The sequence below is a fragment of the Equus przewalskii genome, chromosome 14 (genome assembly GCF_037783145.1).
Source record: "Equus przewalskii isolate Varuska chromosome 14, EquPr2, whole genome shotgun sequence".
Classification (NCBI taxonomy): Eukaryota; Metazoa; Chordata; class Mammalia; order Perissodactyla; family Equidae; genus Equus; species Equus przewalskii.
This window is the reverse complement of record NC_091844.1, coordinates 36912080-36928433: the sequence shown is the minus strand read 5'-3', so window position 1 is coordinate 36928433 and position 16354 is coordinate 36912080. Positions and strand designations below refer to the sequence as shown.

Here is a 16354-nt window from a genome sequence, read left to right as displayed (position 1 = left end):
TTCTTTCCAACACTAGAACTTCCAAAAAGAATGATTTTAAAGAATTAATCATACTCATTATTAACAGCAGAGCCAGACGATAGGTGCTGCGATACATCATCATACACTCTCCATTTGTGACTATAAAGACAACAAATAGGAATTAATCTGCTTGCTGAAAAATTAGGGAAACAAATTAAAATCCCCATTCTATATTAACGATCTAATTAATTTATCAGCCATTGCCTCATCACTTAAACATGTAAAAAGATTGCCATTATATAAATCATATAGTTTTGGTCATATTTTATTTTCTAGACTATTTTTATAATCATCTTAGCCAATAAATTGGCAGCTATTTTATGTCTTTTGTTATTTTTTATTGTTGTTCTTATAAACTAGAATGTACTACTGATGATTCAAATGTTCTTTTGATTGTACAAGACATTCACCTTAAAAATTGGACAATTCAATCGTTCAGTATGTACCTATACTCAGAAAATAAATATCAGTTCTCAGTATCAGATCTATACTATTTCTTGGAACCTAGATTTAGTCTTTAGAATTCTTAGGGGGGAAGTGGCAGGGGAAAAATGACTTGCTTAGTTTTTAGGGGACAGAGCACAAATGTGCCTGCTGCCCCTAAATGGTCAAAGATGAAACCATGATGATCCGTCAACTGTGAATGTTTAAAATCTGTCTAGTTCAATTCTTTCCAATCCCTGGAACATTCAGAAATGCAAAATTAGTTTAAAAAAATGGTTCAACTCAGGTCCTCGGAGGAGGAGTAACAAAGCTGCTAATCATCTGACCTGACCTTCTGTTTCCTTACAAACACAGGATACTTACGACTTTTCCATTCCTACCATACTGGCTTGTGTTCCAGACAACACGGTGTTCAACTAGTCCTGTCTGTACTTTTCACTATCAGGTAAGCAGAGTAGGGCAAACTCTGAGTGAAATCTGAAACCAGAATTGCCTGATTCTTGTTATTTGGTTACATGACCTGTAACATAAAGAGAATTAGCGTTGCCTCTTAGGGTTTAAGGTAAAGTGCTCAAAGCCAAGTGGACCTTGAAGAGAGTCATGTGATTGTAAATGGATCCCAGTTGCTATTGATTTTGCTCTTATTAACTACTTCTTCAATTCCCATTTTTGCTTCCAGAGATTGTTAAAGTGCTCGTCTCCAGTTCCCACTTGATCGACCCATTAATCTCTTGACTATATATTGACTGCTGTACAAGTAATACTCCACTTTACATAGAAGGGATCTTAGGATGTGAGCTACACATATACAGCTGTAGCTCCAAGGACATAGCTAGAAGATGCAGACTGTATCCCTCTGAAACTGGGCATCTGAACTGTTCAGGAGCATGGTCAGGACACGGCAACTGACTGACTGGCCTCCTGGGGATTCCAGCTACAATGGCTGCCACAGTCAGGTGGGCTGGGGGCCAATGGGTTTTCCGTTACCTCCACACCACCTGGAGGAAAGGCACTGTAGGATCACCCACAAAGCAGAATAAGCATGTGCTTCAGGGCCCCGCAAAGCAAATGCCAATCCCTCCCTCTCCCTGCTCATCCAATCAGCTGTAGGTCTTAAGAGAGACTGAGATCCCCTGAGAAGGAAGGAATCCTGTCCTTAGACTCAAGATTACACCATCAACTCTTTCCTGGGTCTTCAGGCTGCCATGCATATTTTGGACTTGCTAGCCCCCACAATTGCATGAGCCAACTCCTTAAAATCTCTTTCCTATTGGTGCTGTATCTCTGGAGAACCCTAATTAATACAGTGGGAGAGGTGGGCATTGGAGAAACGGGTGGGATAACATTCCTGAAGTTTTACTAATGTTTTATTTTCCTGTTATTTCCCCCCTTTGCCCATCTCTCAAGCCAGGCTGCTTGGTACTCAGTGCCCATTGCATTAAGGTGGATGTAACAGAAAGAAATGAGTCTTTCTGGTTTTGGTTTCCAAAAGTACAAAAGCCCTCAGGGGACTGAAGAGGACTCCATTTAAAGCCAAAATATTTCGGAGATGTGGGGTTTCAGGAGAGCAGTGTCTTCTCTGGACTAGAAAAAGATACCCCAGGCCTGTAGAAGGAGAGGTGGAAGGGACATGAAGAGGCCAGAGATGTTGTCAGTCCTGAAGATCCGGTGGGAGACCCTAGCTGGGGAATGGCCATGCAGTGAGTCTTGAGAAACAGTTCTTACACAGCCAGGCAGAGTTCTAGCTTCCAAATGAGACATGAAAGCCATAAGGAAAGCCTCTACCACTCACGAAGGGGCAAAGACACTAGGAACTCCTCTCAGGGGTGACCTACATGTCTCCATGGCCTACAATTAGGTGAACAAAGGATGTCTCAGTGGATACCCTAGTGGACAGGTGACTCAAGACCAATGGGTCTTCACCAACCCAATGACCTGGTACAACTTAAATGTCTAGGAAGTCAGACAACACAAGAGAAGGAAGGAAACTCTAAGTTGGCTGAGATAAGTTTCCACCACTCTGTAGTATTGAAACTCAATGGTTTAGAGAATAAAAAAGTTTTAGTCACCTGAATTGTGACAAGCAGCATACAAGGGTGGATGGCTTCAGGGAACTGAAAGATGGTCATGAGGGTGGAACGCAGTGAGTGAGGGGAAGGTAGCCCAAGGTTAGGTTGGAAAGATGGGCAAGAGTCAGATCACTCGGGGCTGTATAGAACATGTCAGAGAATTTGTGTTTTAAGTGACCTGGGAAGCTGTTGAAGGATTTTAAGCAGCTCTCCTTTTTTAAAGATCATGTTGGTTGCTGCATAGAGAATGGATGGTGGGGGTGGCCTGCGCGGAGGCTAGGAGAGCAGTTGAGAGGCTATTGTCTTCCAGGCGAGAGAAGATGGCGGCTCAAACTAGATTTGTGGCAGTAGAATGAGTGGATGGATTCTCGATGTATTTTAGTGGTCGCGTTAACAGATTTTTCCATTGGAGTGGATTAGGGAGTGAGGGAAAGGAAGGAGTCAATAAGAACTCTTGGGTTTCTGTTTGAGCACTGAGTGGAAAATGAAGCCATTTACTGAAGGGGGCAAGTGTGGGGAGAAAACAAGTACATGTAGAGAAATCCAAACTTCTGCTGTGGATATAATAAGTTTGAGATACCTGAGAGACAGCCAAATGGAAACGTCCAGAAGGGATAAACAGTCCAGAGCACAGAGATCTGGGTTGGAGGGGACATGTGGATGTCATCAGCCTTAGGCTTTGCTGCTTTTTGTTTTGTTCTGTTTTGTTTACTTTTGCTTCTCCTCTCGACCCTGCACCTGCCCAACTCCTCGTCATCCTTCAGGTCTCAGCTTAAATGTCACTTCCTAAGAGAGGCCTACCCTTCCCCTCCCCCAGTAAAAATCAGTGTGAATTAGGCTCTCCATTAGACTCTCTATTTAAATTTTTCCTTCAAAGCAGTTATCACAGTTTGAAATTAAGATTTATGTTTGCTTTTTCTTTAGGGATGAATCTCAGTCCCTACAGAGATTTTCTTGAAAAAGCAACTTCATTTCTCTATAATGATATCATTTGGGCTCTAAATTTTAGGAAGAGAAGGCAGGGAGAAACGAAAAGAGGGTCAGAGCTGAGTGCAGATAAATTGCCACATTTATGGGTCAAATAGAAGAGGGGAAGCTGACAAAAGCAGCCAAGAAGGAGCTAGGGAGAAAAGAAAGTCTGGGATGCCACAGGAGACAAGCGATGAGACCGTTTCAGGACCGAGAAGGTGTCTCTATCAAATTCTGCTGAGAAGTCAAGTACATAAAGACTGAAATGAGTATTGGATTAACAACATGGCGGGCATGGGGTCCTTTCTAAGGGCAGTTTGGGTGGAGCAGTGTGGATAGAAGGCAAGTTGTAGTACGTAAAAAAACAAATGGAAGATAGGAATGGAAAATAATATGTGAAGACAATTGTTCCAAGAAGTTTTATTGATGAGAGAGAGAAAACTAGAGCAATAGCTAGAAGAGAACACGGGGTTAAAGAGGATATTTTAGAGCTGTGTGATATGAAGTGTGTCTATGTATAGATGTGAACAATGGATTGACGGGTGGGATGGGGAGAAATAACAATAGAAGGAATTGAAGATGAATAGAGAAAGAAGAGGAAGGGAAAGAACAAGTAGGAAAGTGGTGACACTCAGAGAATGGAGCCAAGAAGACTTTGAAGCCCACAGCCAGAGCAGCCCCTAGCCATGCCCAGATCAAGACGGGCCAGGAGGCTCCTTTGCAACCCACAGGGCAGAGAGGAGCTGCTAGCTGCTGCTTGTGGACGGGGAAGCCGTCGCTCTGGCTAAGCGGTTAATCAGTCAGTTGGTAGCCAGATCCTGGCCCCTGGCCAGTCACATATTAGAAGCAGAGTAATGAGTCTTCTGGCAGGCGTTGTTGAAGAGGAAGGCCGGTGTGGGTGAGCGCTGAGCATCGGGAGGGCAGCCAGGACCGACTTCAGAAGGAGCAAACTCAGTGGGAGCCTTCAGGGAAAGGGCTGAGAGACGCCGCCTCCACTTCCCCTTTGTTTCTCTCGCCTACATAGTCTGCAGCCAAAGGGTGGGGGTGCAATTTAACTCAATTCTCTTACCGCCTCTCAGTTGTGCCCCTCCAGGGTGACTGCCCCTGCAGCCGCCTTCCACAGGAACAGATGGGCACAACTCCCAGCTACCAGGGGAGGAGAGCCAGGGAATGCTGCAGCTGAGGGGCCTCTGAAGCCCCCGTGATGACCTCACCTTAGTGGTGGGGAGCCTGAAGCAAAGGGGCAGTCCCCGGCTGGCTGAGCCACAGAACCACGCAGAGGAGCAGACTGGGGCTCCTGGATCTAAGCATGATCAAGAGTCCCGGAGAGGGCATCTGCTACAAGACACAAAAATAACCATCCAGTGTCCTCGCCCAACCTCCCCTAGACCAGTGCTTTTCCAGCCTTCATGTGCAAGAGAATGACTAGGGGATTGTGTTAAAATGCAAATTCCGAGTCCACAGATCCAGGGCGGGGCCTGAGAGTCAGCATTTCTAAAAGCTCCAGCGTGATGCTGAGGCTGCTGTTGCTCTGACGGTGCTCTGAATAGCAAACCCCGATGGGGGTTAAGATCTCACTCCCCTGAAAAATACATATAAGCTCATACACACAAGCCCTTCATACCCTATGGGAGTCACATAGTCATGAGAGGCCATTCCCTTGTGGTTTGACCCCCCAGGAGAGTGACCCCTGCCCCACATACTGTTGTCAAATTGTTGCCCTTCCCAGGCCCCGCCCCAGAGGTTCTGAGAACTCAGAGGCTATCAGGCTCACCTGGGACACTTGTTAAACATACAGATGCCCTTCCCCCTTTCTCATTCCCAGAGGATCTCATCCAATAGGTCTGGGGCAGGGTGCAGGAATACACATTTCTATCAAGTTCCCCAGGTGATTCTGACCTAGGTATTTTCATTGAACACACCTGAGGAACCCTAAATAGAAACAGCTGGGTTCATCGTTTCCCAGGGATATGTGTATTGAAATCTGCAAATCTGAAGGTTTGAAAGAAAGAAGCTGTGAGTGAGGAAGGTCAGGTGGTCAGGTTGGTGTTTTTGGCCAGAGGATCCTACCCAGCATTCGCTCAAATCACCCTGCAGTGATTGCTTTGATCACAGGTTGAGTTGATCCTACTTTTCGGCAAACAAGTTGCTGTCCCCCAGGGAGGTGAGAGCTGTTTTTCAAGCATTGGTGATGGATTTGAACAGGCTGATCGGGTGCCCCTGTGAACCAGGGACACCTCCCTACTAGCTGCTCTGTTCTCTCCTTTGTGGGAGGGTGCTTGGGTCTTTCAGACGCCTCCAAGCAGAACATCTGAACATCAGTAAGACAAAGTTTTCTCCTGCTAACGTAGCAGGCAGGAATCTTATTCCACTACCCAGGGTACCTGAGAAATGCCACATTAAATTTTCCTTATTTACATCTGATCTTAAGTCTCCAGCCCACTGAGCTGGTGCAAAATTTAAGTGCAGTCATTACTGGAGATCCTAATACCTCCAGGATGGTGTGAAGATCTCAAAATACCCTTAGGTCTTTTGCTCACACTGGTCCCTTTTCAAGTGGCCATTGTCTAAACTCACGTGTCCCCTTCTATCCAGTGATTTAGTCAGAGCTGCTGCTCTCTACTTGGATCCTTGTGGAGGCTGGGAATGCCATGCCATGCTTAGGAGCCAGCCTTTTGGTGCCCTGTTCAGCGTTTCCCTCTGGAAATCCTGCTACTCTCCCAGCACTCTGTAAGACAGCAGACCAGGAGTCAACGTAACCTTTAGGACGTGTGGGCCTGTCACCTTCCCAGCCTTGGGGAATCTCCCCAACTCTGTCTTCATGTTTCTGCCTTCTTTTCCTCCCCAGTTAGTATAAACACGTCAAGAAGTTCAAGCTTTTGAAAAACAAAAGCCAGCTAGGTTGTTTGTAATAGAAACCACTTTTGAAGGACTGTCAAATTTTCCAAAAGTTAAAAAGCCTGACTCTCATGTTAATACAAAATGAAGACATGTCAAAGATTGTATTCCACTCCAATTTATGAGGGAACTGGTAAGACATTAAAACTGGTCCAAGGAGCATTTGAGGATCTCATACATATGCACAACTTAGTAGATCGCTAAGATAGATGGAAAATTGGTTAATGTCCAACAGGGCCATAAATCATAACTTTGGGGTTATCTGTTCTGCTAGACAGAAATTATTTGCATTTCTACCCCACAAAAATCTATAAATTAGCCTCGCCCCTATAGAGTTGTAAAATAGCCTTAGTACATAGAAAGTCAAGTCCAGCACTCCACTAAAATAACACTTAGTACTACTCTCTCTTGCCTATTTCCAGGTGTTGGACAATTTTTCTGGCAGAAAAAACCTCGAAGGGCCCAGCTACCCTTGGGATGAGGGAGGAAAAGATAATGCAAAAACAAACCTCAAAATAATATCTCAATTATCCCATCACAGAAACTTATGACCCCCGTTAATATGACACCATCATTATGCTAACTAAGGAACTATGTCTTTACTCTGCCTCACCAAAGGACTCGCCATTCCTACCAGGGGAGGGGGATGAGAAGAATACAAAACTTCTTCCTGTACCATATAAAACACCCGAGTGGAGCCTCAGCCCCCTAGCCTGTCCCTGAAACACATTCACAGATCCTTCTGAACACTGCTTGCAAATCTATAAAAACAGAGGGCAGAGGGAAAGCCCACCCTCAGTCTTGTTCATGTGAGATGTTAGCCCCTCTTTCCATTGCCAAAATCTACACTCTTGCCTCAGCTTGCTGTCTGCCCAAAGCCGGGCTAAGTCACAAGATGGAGGAGAAAAGAGTTGGATATGTTGGGGCAGGTCACACCAGTGGCTGCACATTGTTACACAGAGGGGAGCAGCCAGAGAAATGCATCTGTGGGGAGAGTGCTCCTTCCTTAATTCAACTGCATGGCCTCCCTCATTTCCCCAGGTCTCGCTCTGTGCTTTTGAGCCACAAAGAGAAGACCCACCTGCTGTGAACAGATAGTGTTTTCTTCCTTAGTTCTTCTTGGGTTGTGCCTTTGAGTCTCCACAGCTGTGCTGTTACCCCCACTCCCTCTGCCCCGTCTTCTCTTCATTTCATATGAAACTCATCAGGAAGTCGGGCTTGGGCAGGAGTCACTGTAGCCCCTGGCTGAGATCCTGAGTGGGAGATCAGAGAGACCGTGAGAAAAATGTCAGGCCACTGCCCAGACTGGATGCATCCCAAGAGGGGAGGAAGGTGGGTCTCACAGAGGAGAAACTGTTATTCATCTCAGTCTTTTGGATTGGAATCCAAAGTTACACACAGAGGTTAGGGAAGTGATTTAACCCCCAAACCTCTGAAATACTCAGCTGGCCAGATCCCCTACTAGATTCTCAATCTGAAATTATTGCTTTATCCCTCTAGGATTACGGTTCTGAAACCTCAGCATGCACCAGAATCACCCAGATGGGCTGCTAAAACAGAATCCTGAAACCCATCCCTCAGAGTATCTCATTCGTGGCCCTTGAATTTGCATTTCTGACAAGTTCTCAAGTGATGCTGCTGGGAACACATTTTGAGAATCGCTGCTCTAGACCAGTGCTTCTCAAACTTTAATGTATACAAGAATCATCCAGGGAATCTCCCTAAAATGTAGATTCTGATTCAACAGGTCTGGGATGAGAGTCTGCATTTCTGACAAGTTCCCAGATGATGTCTATACTGCTGATCCTCAGACCCACCTAGAGTGGCAAGTCTCTAAAGCAGTGGTTCTCAGCCCTGGCTGCATATTAGAAACATCTGGAGAAGTCTCGAAAAATCCCCATGCACAGGCAACTCTCAACCAATTAAACCAGAACTCCTGGGAGCGAGGTCCAGGCATCAATAGCTTTTAAAGCTTCCCAGATGAATGTAATGTGCAGCCAAGGTTAAAGACTATTGTTTTAGAACAGCAGCTCCCATCCCTACTGCATATTTTAAATACATAGGATGCTTTTGCAAAATACCAATTCTTGAGTTACATGCCTAATACCCTCCTAACTGTTATCCCCAATCTGTTATCCAAATTAGCATCAAAAAAAAATCAATGTTCACTTCTAAAAAAAAAAAAAAAAATTAGCATCACCACACACACACACACACACACAATACACACACACACACACACAAATACACACACACACACACACATCCCTCCTTAAAACCTTCAATAGATTCTTTTCCCCCTTAGGGTAAAAACAAAAGTCAGAATTTCTGGATATGGGACTTGGGACGTTTATATTAAAAAAAAATACCCCCAGTGATTCAAATGTACAGTCAGGATTACAAACCACTGCTCCAGACTGTCTCTTAATCACATTCTACCTGTTCTTTAACCTTTGCCCATTAAATGTGGCTTGCCCACCCATGCATGTAGAAACCTGCCCTGGGCAGCAGACTCTGGTTGCTGACCCCTCACACTTGCCTGCTCAGCCTCATATTCCCCACTTCCATCACTGTCACTGTTTAACCCCTTGCATTTGTTCTTTGCCTACCCGGAGCTGCCTTGGGGCCCCTCCATGTTTTACTAAATGTTGGCCCCTCTTCCCTGGGTTCTGACCTTGCTCCACGTTCTCCAATACCTGACTTGAATGTTGACTCTAACACTCCCTTCAGTTTGAGTTCTCCCCCACCCCCGAATACCGGCCACCTGCTTAGCCTCCCAACCTCCAGGTCAAGTATGTAGACCTTCTGCAAATATTTACTGTGGGCCTCAGAGGTGCCAGGCACTGTGCTGGCCGGGGGCTGCCAAATGAACCAAAACAGACATAGTCCCTGCACCTGGGGAACTTAACATTCTGGTGTGAGAAACAGTGATCAAACAAATGTGAAATCACTACAGTGTTGTGTGCTGGGGAGGAGAGGGCACAGTGCCATGATGTCCATCAGAGGGAAGACTTGCCTGAGGAGCGATATTTAAGCTAAGATCTAAGAGAGCAGTGGGAGTCATCTAAGTGAAGAGGAGAGGAAAATGGGGGAGGAAGGGATGTCATGTGCAAAGGCTGGGCTGTGGGAGGGAACTAAAAGCCTGGGTGGCTGTAGCAGAAGGAGAGGTGGGTGTGAGATGGCTTTAGGCATTCTATAACTTATATGGCCCCCACTCCCTGGTCAAGGTTCAGCACACAGCAGCCATCCACCCTGGCATGGTAGCTGCTTGGTAATTGGCTCTGATGGGCTGCACTTTGCACAACAGAGCAGGTTGTTTGCCCTGGTTGTGTGTGTAGTGAAATAGAATTTTTTTCTTCCTTCTTCCTACCTGTTTTCCTGGGGCCTTTTGCCTCTTTTCTACAAAAATGGGGCAAATCTAGTGACTGTTATGGAAAGTGATGGGTACTATGGTTTATTTTAGCTGACCAGGCACAGGCTCTACATCCAGAAGAATGTTCAAAACAGTCCTTTATTTTAGATTCACGTTGTGCATCTTCTAATCCATATACTGTCCACAGGGGTTGGAGGTCTGGGAGGGACTCCTCTATACTGTTCAGTTGCCCCCCACATCCTTAGCAGTTGGAATGTTTCCTTCCACCTTAGCTTTTGGAGGCCAGCCCCATCTCCTCCAGCTACTAGGGAACAACAACAACAACAGACCTTTCCTTTGGACCCTCATTCACAATAAAGTGTTCTAGGAGGAGGTGACTAACCACAGAGAAGAAGGGGCTGTCCCCAAAGACTCCATGATTCAGCAACACCAGAGCTTTTGACTTATGGGTTGTGTTCCCAAAGAAGGTAGGTGTGTCCTTGAGCACCAAGAATAGATGGGAATCAGCCTTTGCGTTAGACCCAATGAGAACAGCCTAAGCCAAGGGAGGGAAGATGCTAACAAGAATAACTGTAGTTAAAGGCAGAAAAAAGTGATGTGTCCAAAAAAAAGCTGTGATTTCCTCAACTTGATAAAGACTATCTACAAAAAACCTACAGCTAACATCATGCTTAATGGTGAGAAACTTGAAGCTTTCCTTCCAAGGTCAGAACAAGGCAAGGATGTCTCCTCTCACTACTCCCTTTCAACATCGTACTGGAAGTCCTTGAAAATGCAATAAGGCAAGAAAATGAAGTAAAAGGTATACGGATTGGGAAGGAAGATATAAAACTGTCTTTGTTCACAGACGACATGACCATCTATGTAGAAAATCCAAAAGAATCAACCAAAAGCTCTTGGAACTAACAAGCAATTACAGCAAAGTTGCAGGATACAAGATTAATATACAAAACTTGATTGTTTTCCTATATACCAACAATGAACAAGTAGAATTTGAGATTAAAAACATAATACCATTTACACTGGGACCCCTAAAAAAAGAAATACTTAAGCATAAATCTAACAAAATATGTACAAGATCTATATACAAAACTCTGATGAACAAAATCAAAGAAGAACTAAATAAATGGAGAGGTATTCCATGTTCATGGATAGGAAGACCCAATATTGTCAATGTCAGTTCTTTCAAACTTGATCTAAGGATTCAACGTAATCCTAACAAAAGGCTTGCAGAGACAGTCAGCCTGCAGAGAAAATGGAGAAGACAAGCAGAGCAAAGAGGAGATGAGAGGCATCATGGTTTCAGAGAGAGAGAAACACTACCTCTACTTTCTAAACTGACTCCTATGAGATCTCCCTCTTTCCTTACAATTCCAATTGTTTTTAGTTCCTCTAAGTGTATTTCATGTCTTATGACCAAAGAGTCTTCAACAAAGACAAGTAGGAAATCAAAGCTTCAGAGATGACCTCAATGACATAAGTCATTTTCCTCTTATGACATAAGTCATAAGTCATAAGAGGAAAATCTAAAGAAGTCTGTGAAGACTAAATGTGGTAGAAATCACACAGTGCCTGCAGCAAGTTTTGCCCCTCCTTACGGAAGGACTATTTAAATTACTTGATTTTCAGAAATGTACATTTAGTCCACGAATTTCAGAAAGCAGCAAACAAGTCGTGGTGAGGAGATGCTGCATGCCTGGGGTTCTGTGTACCACTCCAATTTACTCTCTTGCAGAGCGATTTGATAATCTGAGGTCACAATGAAAGTTTCATAACCAAGGTGAGAAAATTACCCAGGAATAATGACTCTCACTTCTCACAGCCTCTTATTAATAATGTGCCTTTAGATGATTCTTATGCTATGCAATCATTCTTTCTTTCATGCAGTCATCCATCCACCCATTGATTCTACAAATACTTATTTAGCACCTACTAAGTAATAGACATTGGAGATACCAAGACAAAAAAGATGTACTCTCTTTCCTCCAGGGCAGCGAGGACTGTTCACTTATAGAGCTTTTGCAGCTTGTAATTATATGTAGTTGTGGAATTCTTTGTTTAATCTCTCTCTTCCCCACTATGTCAATTTTAAAAGGGCAGGAATTTTTTTGTTCACTCTTGTATCCTTGCACCTGGCAGGGTTCTGGCACTCCGTGGGCACTTAACACGTATTTGGTGAACAACTGATGAATAGAGGGCTTTCAGTCTATTCAAAACTTAGAATTGTCTTTCTCCTGTTTTTATTTAACCCTTATTATATCCTACCGCAGAAAAGGAGATCTTTATAGGAGAATCAGGCAATAATACATTTTGAAAACTAGGTGATTAATGTTCCACAGTGTTTGAAAATTGCAGGCTCTGTGACAAGTGCCTGAGCTAACAGAACCTGGTAACCAAGAACCCGCCCTGTAATGTAGATCCTCCATGTCTAGGGACCCTTCCTTTCCTGGTAGCTCTCCAATTAAAACTGCTCAGGAGAGAGAGTGCATAAAATGCAGCTGATTCATTATTCATCTGAGGAAATTGATTGTGGAATGCAGAAGTGGATGTGAGGAATGACCATCTCTACACTGGCAGGATGAGGTGGGCAGAGAGGACAAGGGATTCCTTGTATAGCTGTGCAGGTTGTGCCCTGCACAAGGGCACCCAGCCAAGGGCTTAGGCAGGAGCTGAAATCTAGCCAGGCTCTTCTCCCTGGCAATGAACCCTGGTAAGAGACTGTGTCAAAGGTGTCCTATGGAGCAGAGATGGCTCTAAGGAGTCCTCAGGCTCTTAGGAAGACTGACAAAGAAATGAGGAGGGTGCAGAAGGAAACTGCATTTAGCATTCCATCAGAAAGCAGTGAGGTGGAGTGGTGTCCACCCTGATGGCCTCACTCTGTGAACCACTGGTTGCCCCCCACCTACCCACACCCCTTTACCCACCTCCAGCACATTCAGTTCTCAGAGTGATAAGGGCTGTCTACTAGTAATAGCAGGTGAGATTTGTAAGAGGACATTTGAGACCAAAGCTGTCAGCAGGAGGAAAAGAGCCCCCTAGCTTCCCTGAAGCTGAAGGGGGATGGGATGGCAGACGATGGGGCTGCTAGCCTGCCTGCCCAGCTCTCTGTACTGGCTGGCAGTATAAAGCTTCCTTTCCCCGAATATGGATAGGCTCTACCGACACTGGAAAGAACTCATGTACACAGCCTAACAGAAAAACAATTTAGCACCAAATAGCTTTTAAAAAAAAAATTACCCACATCCACCCCTATTCTGCTCTTCATGGTACATGGAAACTCCAGGGCTATTTCTAGCTCGAGATGCAGGGGTGCTAATGAGCGGTGGGGTTTCTGCAGCTGACTGCTGATAGGACGGAGCTGTTGCCACCCCGCAGAGGTGCTAGGGACAGGCAGCTTAACTGCACACGGCCAGCACATGGTGGGTGGGTGGGAGGACGTCTGGCTGGTTTCGGGGGGTGGGGGGGGGCGGGCGGTAAGCGGCTCTGAAACTGCATTTTGCGAGCAGTAAGCTGAAGACATTGCAGCTCTGTGTGCCTCCAACACCACCTTCCTTCCAGTGCGCTAGGCTTAAAAGGGACCACAGAAAGAAAGAATGAGAACTCTAGGCTTATCAGCACAGTTTCTAAGATTGTTTCTCGTGCTTCAAATCTGGAATGTCATCGCAGGGGGCCAAGATGAAGTTCTTTTTCCTGACACAGAATGAATAATCTTAAAGAAGGTGGTCAGATCTTAAGAAAAGTTGTCCAAACATCATGGGGAAGTAGGGGAGGGGAAGGATTGCTTTCAACCATAACATTCCACGGACTTTGAAATCAGATGAACTTGAGTTCACTTCCTGTCTCTTTCATTATCAGCAGTGTGACCTTAGACAGCTGCTTAATCTCTCTGCAACTCATTTCCTTCATCTGTAAAATGGGGATAATCCTAGGAGTTGCATGACTGAAGTGTTTTATTTTGTTGCAGGGGCAGCCCCTGCCTGATCAGCCCTCTGTCCATGGTTCTAGACACTCTTTTGAGCCCGTCAGTCATTCCAAAACCCAGAATCTGCTGGCTCTCTCTCAGCCTCTCCTAGGAGAGTAGTCGTTGTTTTTCCTCACTTTTATGTTTTATCTTAATGGAAAGCTTGCAATTTTTGCACACTCAATGAACAATTAGAAACATGACTTATGTTACATATGTTATGTTACTTACATAACAAACTGCACACACTGCCTTATTTTCAACAGCTTAAATATTTGGCTTTTTAGGATATGGGGTATCAGACACTGCTCTCCCCCAAAGGTACGTCTAAAGTGATAGTAATACATACATTGAAATTATTTTTGGAAGAATTAAGTATGTAAATACTTAGCTCCATGCCTAGCATATAAGTGCTAAGGGGGAAAAAAAAAGTGGCTTTTATGGCAGCTGTATTTTTGTAAACACATTTGGGTACAAAAATTATCCAATTACTTTTTAAGTCAAATTACATCTTACCCTGAGCCTCTACTTTCTACATCTTATTCATTATTGGAGCTGGAATACTCCCCTCAAGTCATGAGAAGGTCTGAGGAGGCTTCCACAGAGCACAACTTTCCAGGAGGCTCTCTGGCTTTCAGCCCACGCTGGCCACTCGCCGATGTGCTCATTGCCCAGGCACTCGCAGGCGCTGTGCTGTTGTGTCCATTCCTGTCAGGTCCCAGTGTTGGCAGCAGATGGAAGCCCCAGTTCCTAGCACTCAGGTCCCCCGCCTCCTCAGTGCTCCTGTTCACCACCAGCTATTTCTCTCAGAGACTGAGGCATCTTTCTGGGTGACTGCAAAGAAGCAGGGTCTCTACTACTTGAGAGCCCCTGAGACTCCTGGAGCCCAAAGCATCCTTCTCTTCTCGGGATCAGGGACTGTCTTCTTTTCCTGGAAGGGAGGAGGGGACCAGACAGGGCTTCTTCAGCCTCTACTCCTCCGGACACCAAGTAATCTCCCTCCAATGGTGCCATTTCCCTTTTAATACACCTTTTTACTCCGTTATCATTATTATTTTTGAACAAGCTAAGTCATCTTACCACAGGAACTTAGGATTCTTTTGTCATATGTTTATTTTGAGAGTCACGAACACTCTCAGAATCTCATTCAATCTGACACCAAATAAAGATCTAAGTCCATAAGCAGAAATTAGCTCAGGTCCATTGAGAAACAGGGCTCTGTCTTCTAAATCTTTGTTTTAGTATATTGGTTTCGTGATCCCTTCAAGACAGCACAGTGCTTAACTTCACTGCTGTTCTCTGTGAAATATTCTCCACTTACCCTTGTTGTTAGAAGACTTTCCTAACTCACTGATGAGTTATTTCACTTGACTGCCCTGTGTACTGGGGAGAGAGAGTGGATCTGTATGAGTTTATCCTTTTCAGAAAGAAAATATGTTTGCCTGGGATTTTTCTGCAGAAGGCAGCCAGCAACACAACTCTGTGGTCTATATGTAAAACATCTGACCTTCTCACCAATGTGGTTAAAACTTCTGTTTTCTTACTCAGCAGGAGCTTGCTGAAAACCGACGTTGTAGTTGCTGGCTGGGATCACAGCTCTGCAATTATTTCTAACGGTATGCAGTTTTTCTAAAAGGATTCAAGCAAGGTCAGCATGATAGGCATTTGTCTGATGGCCTCTGGGCCTAATGGGCATTTTTGTTTACTTCAAGAAGGGAAAAGAGAGGAGGGGATGAAGACCTGGGATCTACAATCCAGAAAAGTTCTACTATTGGCTCTCACTACAGATGTTTCTGAATGTTTCCATCCATGAAGGAAATGGCTAATAAAATGTACACAAACTCAGCATTCAGCTCTTAATAGGTTTATTTCTACTATTATTAAACGCTTCTTAAGAGTCATCAGAGTGTTGAAGGAGTAGATGTGCCCTTGTTAACAATCCAAATGAGTATGGAAACCCGAAAGGAGAAGAAGGATGGGAACGAACCCGGACAGACATGGTCAACGATAAAAGCCATAACGCCTTCTCTAGCACAGTCTTTCCAAAGCTCTGGCACATTTGTGAAAATGGGATAGACGTTCTATGAGAGTTAGGGAGGACATTGGTTAAAGATGATAAACACACAAGTAGAAGCCTTTCACTCACTCCGAACACTTAAGAACTTCTGGATAAAATATAATCAAAATGTTTTTAATATATAACTAAGCATGAAGTCAAGAAAGGAAAATTGCCAAGTTGCAGAAGCAAAGCGAGAACTCAACGTCAGAGGTGAATAGGAGCTGTACTGTGCACGTGGTGAGATCTAAACTCATGTTGTCTACAGAACGTGAGACCCAAGCTGTGATACTAATATTAAAAACTTGTCTCAACCTTGATATAAAAATACGAGTTCATTGAGAGATAGTTAAAAAGGCCCCTAAGTAAAAAATAAATCATGTTTGAGGATAAGAAGACCCAACAGCATGAAGATCAATTTTCCCCAAGTTTATCTGTAGTCTCAATCAAAATTTCAGTGGGAAAATTTTGTGGATATTCTGCAGAAAAATCCCAGCTGCTCATAAAATGTCTATGGAAGGGCAAAGGGCCAGAAAGAGGAGAGAGAATCCTGAAGAGGGAGA

General features: G+C 44.4%; 2 long non-coding RNA genes across 3 annotated transcripts in view; both read left to right on the top strand.

Moving 5' to 3' along the window:
* Nucleotides 1–16354, top strand: part of LOC139075544 (uncharacterized) — a 69054-nt gene that overhangs the window by 26386 nt on the left and 26314 nt on the right. For both annotated transcript variants that reach the window (XR_011526033.1, XR_011526034.1), the window contains one exon: nt 820–910. This is a non-coding gene — a long non-coding RNA (uncharacterized lncRNA). The remainder of the gene's footprint in view (nt 1–819; nt 911–16354) is intronic.
* On the top strand, nt 11424–15580 carry LOC139075546 (uncharacterized). The gene is made up of 3 exons (XR_011526036.1): nt 11424–11554; nt 15287–15351; nt 15448–15580. It is a non-coding gene; the product is annotated as an uncharacterized lncRNA (long non-coding RNA).